Raw genomic sequence first — 10,011 nt, forward strand, 5'->3', positions numbered from 1 at the left:
TAGGCCTTTTAAAAATTGTACAGAAGTGTTAATGGCTGTTAGTTGAATTGAATCCTTAACTTTTCTAAGTATGGAAAAGTAGTAAGACAATGTTATTTTGACATTCAATTTCTAACAAAAATATTTAAACACTAGCCGCATGTTTTGATATTGTTGATTGCACCAAAGTGAGTACTTAGCATGGCATAGATGGTTGTTGTGTTGGGTGTCATGTTGCTCTCGTAAAAATGTCCCAAACTTCGTTGGAACGCGTGGTAAACCACGTGTTGGTGCTCTGTCCATGAACCGGCGTTCAACGTGACGAACTCATGTTGGCACCTCCCTATCTTCCTCTCTGGTCGCTCTCTAGACATGAGGTTTGCTTCGTCAGTTGGGTGTTAGTATTGACTTTAGGTTAGGGGAATTAGTTGAGCCTCGATCGTGATCGCTAGTAGCTTTTGCTTCGCTTTAAAATGCGTGCACATCACCAGTTGCTACCTCTCGGCCCGGGTTCGCAGTCACCGCGCGCGTGGACGCTGCTGGCGACGGGCTCAAGCCATGGCAGGGCTGCTGCTGCTGGCCAGCTCGCGTGCCCGGGTAATGCCGCGCAGCGCCTACGACCTGGCGTTGGCCGGTCCTAGCTAGCTACGGCCGGTCCCGCTGCTGCACGCGCGCCGCGCTCGCACGGCTGGCCGCTAGGCCGCACCATGGTTGCGGTTGTATTGCACGATGGACGTGGTGCTCGTCCCGCCCCTCGTCCTACCTACCCCGCTTGGTCCTTAGCTAGAACCTTGCCGATGTGATGAGTCGAGGGTCGGACGCAACGGCGATGGACATTTCCCTGCCTCGCCCTGTTCCGCTAGCCGACGCGGTGATCCCTGCTCGAGTGGGGCCGCTCTAATTCCAAAGCATCATGCCAAATCTCTTGGTCTCGTCGTCCGTGCACGTATGCTCGTACCGCTGCCATCAATCGGGGCCGCGTTGTCTTAATCTGCTCGAATTCACTCATGTGACCTCCCCCACAACCGCGCTGAGCGTGGAGCCACCACTCCCCCTTCCTCCTAGCGCCAGCGGCTTCGCCATTCAATTCCTCGCTCTAGCGGGTAGCTTAGGAAGTAGGTTAGTCATCTCCTTCCCCTCAAGCTCGATCATGCCCTACCGACAATTTGGCCTTTTGCTCGTCGTCGGTCATGGGCGCCGCTGAATCGGTAGGTTGGGAGGTAAGGCATGTTGGAGTGGTAATAGTTCAATTGGTCGTAACCCTGAACTCGCCTTGACTCCCTCTATCCGGTGCTCGCACTGTTTTGGCCTGGGCACTCATTGGTGAAGTGGTGACACGTCGGTGTTTGGCTCGGGGCGTCGCCGCCGTGCCCTGGCGCACGTGGCTAGACCACCTTAGCTTTTCCTTGCCTCAACCGTCACCGCAGCATGAATCCCGGTGAGCTACTAATGCTTTTCTGCCATCTCTACCTTTCCATGAGGGCGTAGGCTCGCCGAAACAGTCACGCCCCCGCCGCGGGTAGCCCCTCGCTGCTGCAGCAAGCGACAGTGCGCCTCCGAGTCCCAAACCGCCGTCCATCTTAGCGCATTTAGACGTAGATGGCGACCGGCCCGCTAAATGGGTCCGTGCAGGCCCCTAGTGTCCAGTGTGGACGCTCAGTGCCACCGCTCGTCGCGCCTCTGTGCACGGGATGGCCAGGGGTGCGTGTGGGGAAATTTGAAAAAATCCCGGGTGTTAATTGAATTCGTCAGAGAAAGGAAGAAATAGTATTTAGGACCTAGTCATGGTTCGGGAAAAGTCCGAGGGCTTATTGGCTAAAGTGCCAGCCCAGGCTCCCCGCCATGGGCCATCTCGCGCGTGGGCCGCGCTCCACGCTGGGCCACCAGGCTGCTGGGCCGAATGGTGGCCAACGGCCCTTTTTTCTTTTCTAAGTATTTTCTAATTTAGTTTCTAAGGCAAACTTCTAAGTTCAATATAAAATTGTGTAGTTAACCAAAAATTGTGAAACCAATTTTGTTAAGCTCCTAAAATCATGATCTATCTGCTAGTATATTTTGTTCACATAGTTTTATAATATTTTCTAGAGTTATCTAATTAATTTGAGATGCTTAATATTGTAAAATATAAACTTGTAGGATTTTTTATGATAAATTGGTGATAGTGTTGGCTCTGAAACTTTCACAGTAAATTTCTAATATTATTAGGTGCTCACTGTAATTTTTATAGCTCTATAATAATTAGTTGCTAGGTAGCTAAATGAGCTGAAAGGTCCTAAAGGCTAGAGGGGGGTGAATAGCCTAATAAAAATTTCTACAACAACACTTAACAAAATGGTTAGACAATTATGAGGCGAAGCAAGTGTTGCGCTAGCCTACTCAAAATGCAAGCCACCTACCACAATTCTAGTTTAGATAATATCTATTCACACAATAGCTATGACACTACCCTATGTTAGTGTGCTCTCAAAGGCCAACTAAAGAGCCACACCAACCAAGCAAGCAAGCTCTCACAACTAGCTACACTAAAGAGCTTGACAACTAGTTTGCGGTAATGTAAAGAGAGTGATCTAGAAGGTTATACCGCCGTGTAGATAAAGGAACCAATCAATCACAAGGATGAATAACAATGAAGACCAATCACCTCGGAATCAATGATGAACACAATGATTTTTTACCGAGGTTCACTTGCTTGCCGGCAAGCTACTTCTCGTTGTGGCGATTTACTCACTTAGAGGTTCACGCGCTAATTGGTATCACACGCCAAACCCTCGATAGGGTGCCGCACAACCAACATAAGATGAGGATCACACAAGCCACGAGCAATCCACTAGAGTACCTTTTGGCTCTCCAGCAGGGAAATGTCAAGAATCCCTCGCAATCACCATGATCGGAGTCGAAGACAATCACCAACCTCCGCTCGATAATCCTCGCTGCTCCAAGCCGTTTAGGTGGCGGCAACCACCAAGAGTAACAAGTGAATCCCACAGTGAAACACAAACACCAAGTGCCTCTAGATGCAATCACTCAAGCAATGCACTTGGATTCACTCTCAATCTCACAAAGATGATGAATCAATGATGAAGATGAGTGGGAGGACTTTGGCTAAGCTCACAAGGTTGCGATGTCAATGAAAATGGCCAAAGGTGTGAGTTTCAACCGGCCATGGGGCTTAAATAGAAACTCCCACGAAATAGAGCCGTTGTACCCCTTCACTGGGCACAACGCGGGGTGACCGGACGCTCCGGTCGGATTGACCGGACGCTGGCCCTCAACGTCTGGTCACGTGATTCATGCCACATGTCCCTCTGCTTCAAATACTGTTCATCAGATTTCAATGGTCATCTGCTGACCGGACGTTGTGGACAAACTGACCGGACACTAAGCCTCTAGTGTCCGGTCATTTCTAGTAAGGTTCTAGAAACGATATTTCACGACCGGATGCATTCGGTCATGCTCGACTGGACACAGCCAGTGTCCGGTCACTTGTTGACTTCATTCTGCGCTATCTATCAACATGACTGGATGCTAGACCTCAGCGTCTGGTCAGTCCGTGACCCAGCATCCGGTCGATGATCGACGCTGGCGTCTATGCTGCCACACTTGATCGGATGCACCGGTCCCTCTGAGACCAGCGTTCGGTCACTCAGTGACCAGCAAGACTAACTCCTTTTCACCTCTAACTTCTTCACCCTTGCTCAAATGTGCCAACCACTAAGTGTATCACCTTGTGCACATGTGTTAGCATATTTTCACAAACATTTTCAAGGGTGTTAGCACTCCACTAGATCCTAAATGCATATGCAATGAGTTAGAGCATCTAGTGGCACTTTGATAATCGCATCTCGATACAAGTTTCACCTCTCTTAATAGTATGGCTATCAAACCTAAATGTGATCACACTCTCTAAGTGTCTTGATCACCAAAATAAAATAGCTCCTACAAATTATACCTTTGCCTTGAGCTTTTTGTTTTTCTCTTTCTTCTTTCCAAGTCCAAGCACTTGATCATTACCATGGCATCATCTTCATCATGCTATGATCTTCATTTGCTTCATGACTTGGAGTGTGCTACCTATCTCATGATCACTTGATAACTAGGTTAGCACTTAGGGTTTCATTAATTCACCAAAACCAAACTAGAGCTTTCAATCTCCCCCTTTTTGGTAATTGATGACAACCCTTTCACAAAGATATGAATTAAAATTCAATTGAATCTATGTTGCTTGCCCAAACATATTTACCATGTGTAAAAGGATATGGACAAGTTTCATGAACTTCATATGGTAGCAAATGCTCCCACTACATATGTGCTAAGAGTTTGGATTGTAGCTTGCATATATGCTTAGATAGGAAATATAGGAGACAATGTCTACCAAATGATGCTAAGGTATAAAAGATGGACCTTTGAAGCATGATACCAATCGGAGTGCACCATTATACCATCCTTAGCACCATAGTTAGCTTGATACTACTTGGAAATGAAATCATTAGATATCCACACATTTTTCATTTTATCATTCAAACCTACAACTAGCATACACCACACAAGCATGGATATTGAAATTAAAAACTTGTGCCATGCAAGCAAACATATGAAATGCACATTCAAATGCACCATACAAGTTCATGAGCTTGCTCCCCCTACTTGTGTGCTCAAAATTTTAATTAATCCCTTTTCTTTGTCATATTCCTCCCCCCATGTCAAATTCTCCTTCTTTGTTGTCTTTTCACTATCTTAGTACACTTCTTTCTCCCCATGTACTAATATCTTTGTTATTTCTCCCCCTATCACTTATGTCTTTGTTTCACTTATGTCTTTGTTTCACTTATATCTTTGTTTCTCTCCCCCTTTGTCATCAATGACCACAAAGACTTAAAATATAGATAGTACCACTTGCAGGGTCGAGATTATCAATATCAATCAATGGGGTGAGGATTATATTCTTAAATTTGGTTCAAACAAGAATATTTGCCAAATATATTTAACTCGGTTTGATCCAAGGACAAGCTTCTTCACACCTCTAATTAAGGGTTATCTTGTACCATGTTGAGTTAAACACTTAGAGCTCATTTTCTAGATTAAACACTAGGTTTACAAGCCCACAAATATGTCATATGCTACCACTAGATCAAAATAAGCATAGAAGCAATAGTGGTACCATACAATCATCAAATTCCTTTGATTTTCATGAATGAGCCTATTAAATATGAAAGATGTCTAGATGCACTAAACAAGTCCTTAGCAAGGATGTATGTCATGCCAATCAACTTTTACCTTAGGTTGCTCGAAGGAGAGGCATGCCATATAAGTGAGGGGTGCATCAACACATATTTGAGAAATCCAATATGTTCAACTCATTTCTTAGCTTGCAAAACCTTTTCTCATCCAATGGCTTGGTGAATATATCAGCAGTGCCAACACTCTCAATGCAAATATCCCCCTTTTGTTGATGATCTCTTATGAAATGGTGGCGGACATCAATATGCTTTGTTCTTGCATGTTGAATCGGATTGTTGGTTAACTTGATTGCACTCTCATTGTCACATAGCAATGACACTTTCTTGAACTTGATTCCAAAGTCACTCAAAGTGGCCTTCATCCAAAGTATTTTTGCACAACAACTACCGGTGGATATGTATTCGGCTTCGGTGGTTGATAATGCAACACTATTTTGCTTCTTTGATGACCATGAAACAAGTGATCTTCCCAATAGTTGACATGTGCCTGAGGTGCTCTTCCTTTCAACTTTGCATCCCGCATAATCTGAGTCAGAGTAACCAACTAGCTCAAACTTTGCTCCTTTGAGATACCACAAACCAACATCTGTTGTATGCTTCAAGTACCTCAATATTCTCTTTGTAGCCTTCAAATGACTTTCTCTTGGTGAGGCTTAAAATCTTGCACACATGCATACACTAAACATGGCATTCGGCCTTGATGCGGTCACATAGAGTAGGCTTCCAATCATAGACTGATACAATTTTTGATCCACCATATTGCCACTTGCATCACTATTTAAGTTGACATTTGTTCCCATTGGTGTACTAATAGCTTTGCTATCACTTATGCCAAACTTCTTGATCATGTCCTTGATATACTTGCCTTGACTCACAAATGTACCATTCTTCAATTGCTTGATTTGAAGACCAAGAAAGTAACTCAACTCTCCAATCATGGACATTTCAAACTCATTAGCCATCATCTTTCCAAACTCATCACAAAAGTCTTGATTGGTTGATCCAAATATGATGCCATCAACATAGATTTGCAATATAAATAGATCTTTTCCAATCTTCTTGATGAAAAGAGTGGTGTCAACCTTGCCCATCATGAACCCTTTAGAGAGTAGGAAGTCCCTCAATCTCTCATACCATGCTCAAGGTGCTTGCTTCAAGTCATACAATGCCTTCTTCAACTTGTACACATGGTCGGGCTTCTTATCATCTTCAAAACCGGGAGGTTGCTCAACATATACTTCTTCATTGATGTAACCATTAAGAAATGCACTCTTAACATCCATTTGATAGAGCTTGATGTTGTGGGCACAAGCATAGGGTAGCAAGATTTTAATTGCTTCCAATCTAGCAATCGGGGCATATGTTTCTCCAAAGTCAAGACCTTCAACTTGTGTATAGCCTTGTGCTACCAATCTTGCTTTTTTCCTTACTACTATCCCATCTTGATCTTGCTTGTTTCTAAAGACCCATTTGGTTCCAATCACATTATGTCCCTTTGGTCTTTCTACTAATTCTCATACTTGATTTCTTGTAAAATTGTTCAATTCTTCATGCATAGCATTCACCCAATCAACATCCATCAATGCTTCATCTATCTTCTTTGGTTTAATAGATGACACAAATGAGAAGTGTTCACAAAATGAAGCCAATCTTGACCTTGTTTGAACACCTCTTAAAATATCACCAATGATAGTGTCCAATGGATGATCCCTTGTAACATTGGTTGGTTGGAGGATTGGAACTTGATTGCTTGATCATTTGATTGAGATGATGTACTAGCCACTTGATCTTGTTCATTATCATGAGATCCACTTGTACTAGCTTGAGTTGTATCATCTTGCACATTTGAGTTAGAGAGCACTTGCACTTGATCATCTTCATCATCATTCATTTGCCTAGGTCTCAATTCACCAACATCCATGTTCTTCATGGCATTTGAAAGTTGAATGCCTCTAATATCTTCCATGTTCTCATTCTATACTTGTGAACCCTTGGTTTCATCAAATTCAACATCATAAACTTCCTCAAGAGTACCACTATCCAAATTCCAAACTCTATATGCTTTGCTTGTAGTGGAATAACCAAGTAGGAATCCTTCATCACATTTCTTGTCAAACTTACCCAATCTAGTGCCTTCTTCAAGATATAGCATTTGCAATCAAAGACCCGAAAATATGCAATGTTGGGCTTTCTACCATTCAAGAGCTCATATGGTGTCTTCTCTTTCAATGGGTGACAATAGAGGTGGTTGCTACAATAGCAAGCCGTGTTGACAGCTTCGGCCCAAAAAGATTGACTAACATTATACTCACTAAGCATAGACCTTGCCATATCAATGAGTGTTCTATTTTTCCTCTCAATAAGGCCATTTGACTGTAGAGTGTACTTAGCCGAGAATTGATGTCTAATTCCAAATTCATCACACAACTCATCAATTCTAGTGTTCTTAAACTCACTACCATTGTTACTTCTAACTCTCTTGATAGTTATTTCAAACTCATTGTGAATGCCCTTGACAAATGATTTGAATGTTGCAAACACATCACTTTTGTCCACTAGAAAGAATACCCATGTGTATCTAGTGTAGTCATCCACTATCACAAAGCCATATTTGTTTCCACCGATACTAGTGTATTATGTTGGCCCAAACAAATCCATGTGCAATAACTCAAATGCTTTGCTAGTGCTCATCATGCTTTTCTTAGGATGGGTATTCCCAACTTGTTTGCCGGCTTGACAAGAGCTACAAAGCTTATCCTTTTCAAACACAACATCTTTCAAGCCTTTAACTAAGTCATGCTTCCAACATGACCAAGCCTTCTATGCCATAATCAACCCATGCTAGACTTAGTGAACAAGCATGTAGATAATTTAGCTTCACTAGCATTGAAATCAACCAAGTATAGATTCTCATATCTAAAGCCTTTGAAGATCAAATTAGAGCCATCTACACTTATGATCTCTACATCATCTACCCCAAATATGCATTTGAATCTAAGATCACATAATTGAGCCACAGATAGCAAATTAAAGTTCAAGCTCTCTACTAGCAACACATTGGATATGCTCATGTCATTGGATATTGCAATCTTACTAAGCCCTTTGACCTTGCCTTTGCTATTATCACCAAATGTGATACTATCATAACCATCATTGTCATTGGTGTTGATTGAGTTGAACATTCTTACGTCTCCGGTCATGTGTTGAGTGCATCCACTATCAAGAACCCAATGCCTTCCTTCGGCTTTGTAATTAACCTACAAAAAAAGATTAATTCTTTTTAGGTACCTAAACTTGCTTGGGTCCTTGAAGGTTAGTCACTAAGCTCTTTGGTACCCAAATAGCTTTCTTCTTTGAGCCCATCCATGGTTTACCAATAAACTTAGCCTTCACACCATTTATACTCTTAGTAAGCATATAGCATGAATCAAGCTTTATGAAGGATACATTAGCTTGTGATTTCTTATTCATGCATTTTTGCTCTACATGACCAACTTGCTTGCAACTAGTACAAAACTAACCATTGTTCTTCACAAAACTAGTCTTGTGAGGAGCAAAGGCCGCCTTGCCTTTCTTGGGGGTGTATCCCAATCCCTTTTTGTACAGAGAAGCTCTTTGGCTACCCAAGCACATAAGCAAGTGGTCCTCACCACCATAAGCCTTAGCTAAGGTGTGAGTGAGCTTGTTGACCTCCTTCTTGAGGTTCTCATTCTCAACCACTAGTGAGGCATCACAAGTGAGACCGTCACTACTAGATGAGGTGGAGGTGGAAATACTACAAGAAGGGTTAGTGGGAGCAACAATGATAGACATAGATAATGATTCATCAATTATATCACAAGTTAAGCCTATATTGCAAGTTTCAACATGCTTCTTTTTATTTTGCTTATTAAGCAAAGAAGAATGAGCTTTTTCAAGCTTCTTGTGAGCCTTGCCTAGTTTCTCATGGGCTTCCTCTAGCCTCTCATGAGTTGCTTTGAGCTCATCAAGGACTTGCTTAAGGGCTTTTACCTCCTTATTCAAGCTCTTGCATTCTCTTCTCTTAATGTCAAAATGTTCTTTAGCATCTTCTAGCATGTCAAACAATTCATCTTTGGTAGGCTCATCATCATCACTATCACTATCATTTTTATTTTCATGTTCATTTTCATCATCATGTTCTTCATCACTTTCATCATCATAAGATTGTACCTTAGTGGCCTTAGCCATGAAGCATGATGAAGATTCAAAGAGAGAAGGCTTCTCATTGATAGCAATGCTTGCAAGAACCTTCTTCTTGGTGGTCTTGACATCATCACTATCATCATCATCATCACTTGATGAAGCATCGCTATCCCAAGTGACTACATATGAACCACCCTTCTTCTTGAAGGCCATCTTGTCCTTCTTCACTTTCTTTTCCTTCTTGTCCTTGTTCTTGTTCTTCTTGTTGTCATCATCATTGTCGCTATTGTATGGACATTGAGCAACAAGATGATCTTTGCTTCCACACTTGAAGCATCTTCTTGACTCTTCTTTGTTCTTGGATGAAGACTTCTTTCTCCTAGCACGATAGCCCTTCTTCACCATGAACTTGCCAAATCTCTTGACAAAGAGAGCCATCTTCTCATCATCATCATCATCCCATAAATCATCATCTTCACTTGATGTTTCTTACTTAGCTTTGCCCTTGGATGATGTGGCCTTGAATGCCATGCTCTTCTTCTTGTCATCCTTCTTCTCATCTTTCTTCTCCTTCTTTTCTTCCTTCTCATCTTCATCTCTATAAACATCATCGGTCATAATATCTCCCAAG

This window comes from Miscanthus floridulus, unplaced genomic scaffold (genome assembly GCF_019320115.1).
Source record: "Miscanthus floridulus cultivar M001 unplaced genomic scaffold, ASM1932011v1 fs_419_2_3, whole genome shotgun sequence".
NCBI classification, from domain to species: Eukaryota; Viridiplantae; Streptophyta; class Magnoliopsida; order Poales; family Poaceae; genus Miscanthus; species Miscanthus floridulus.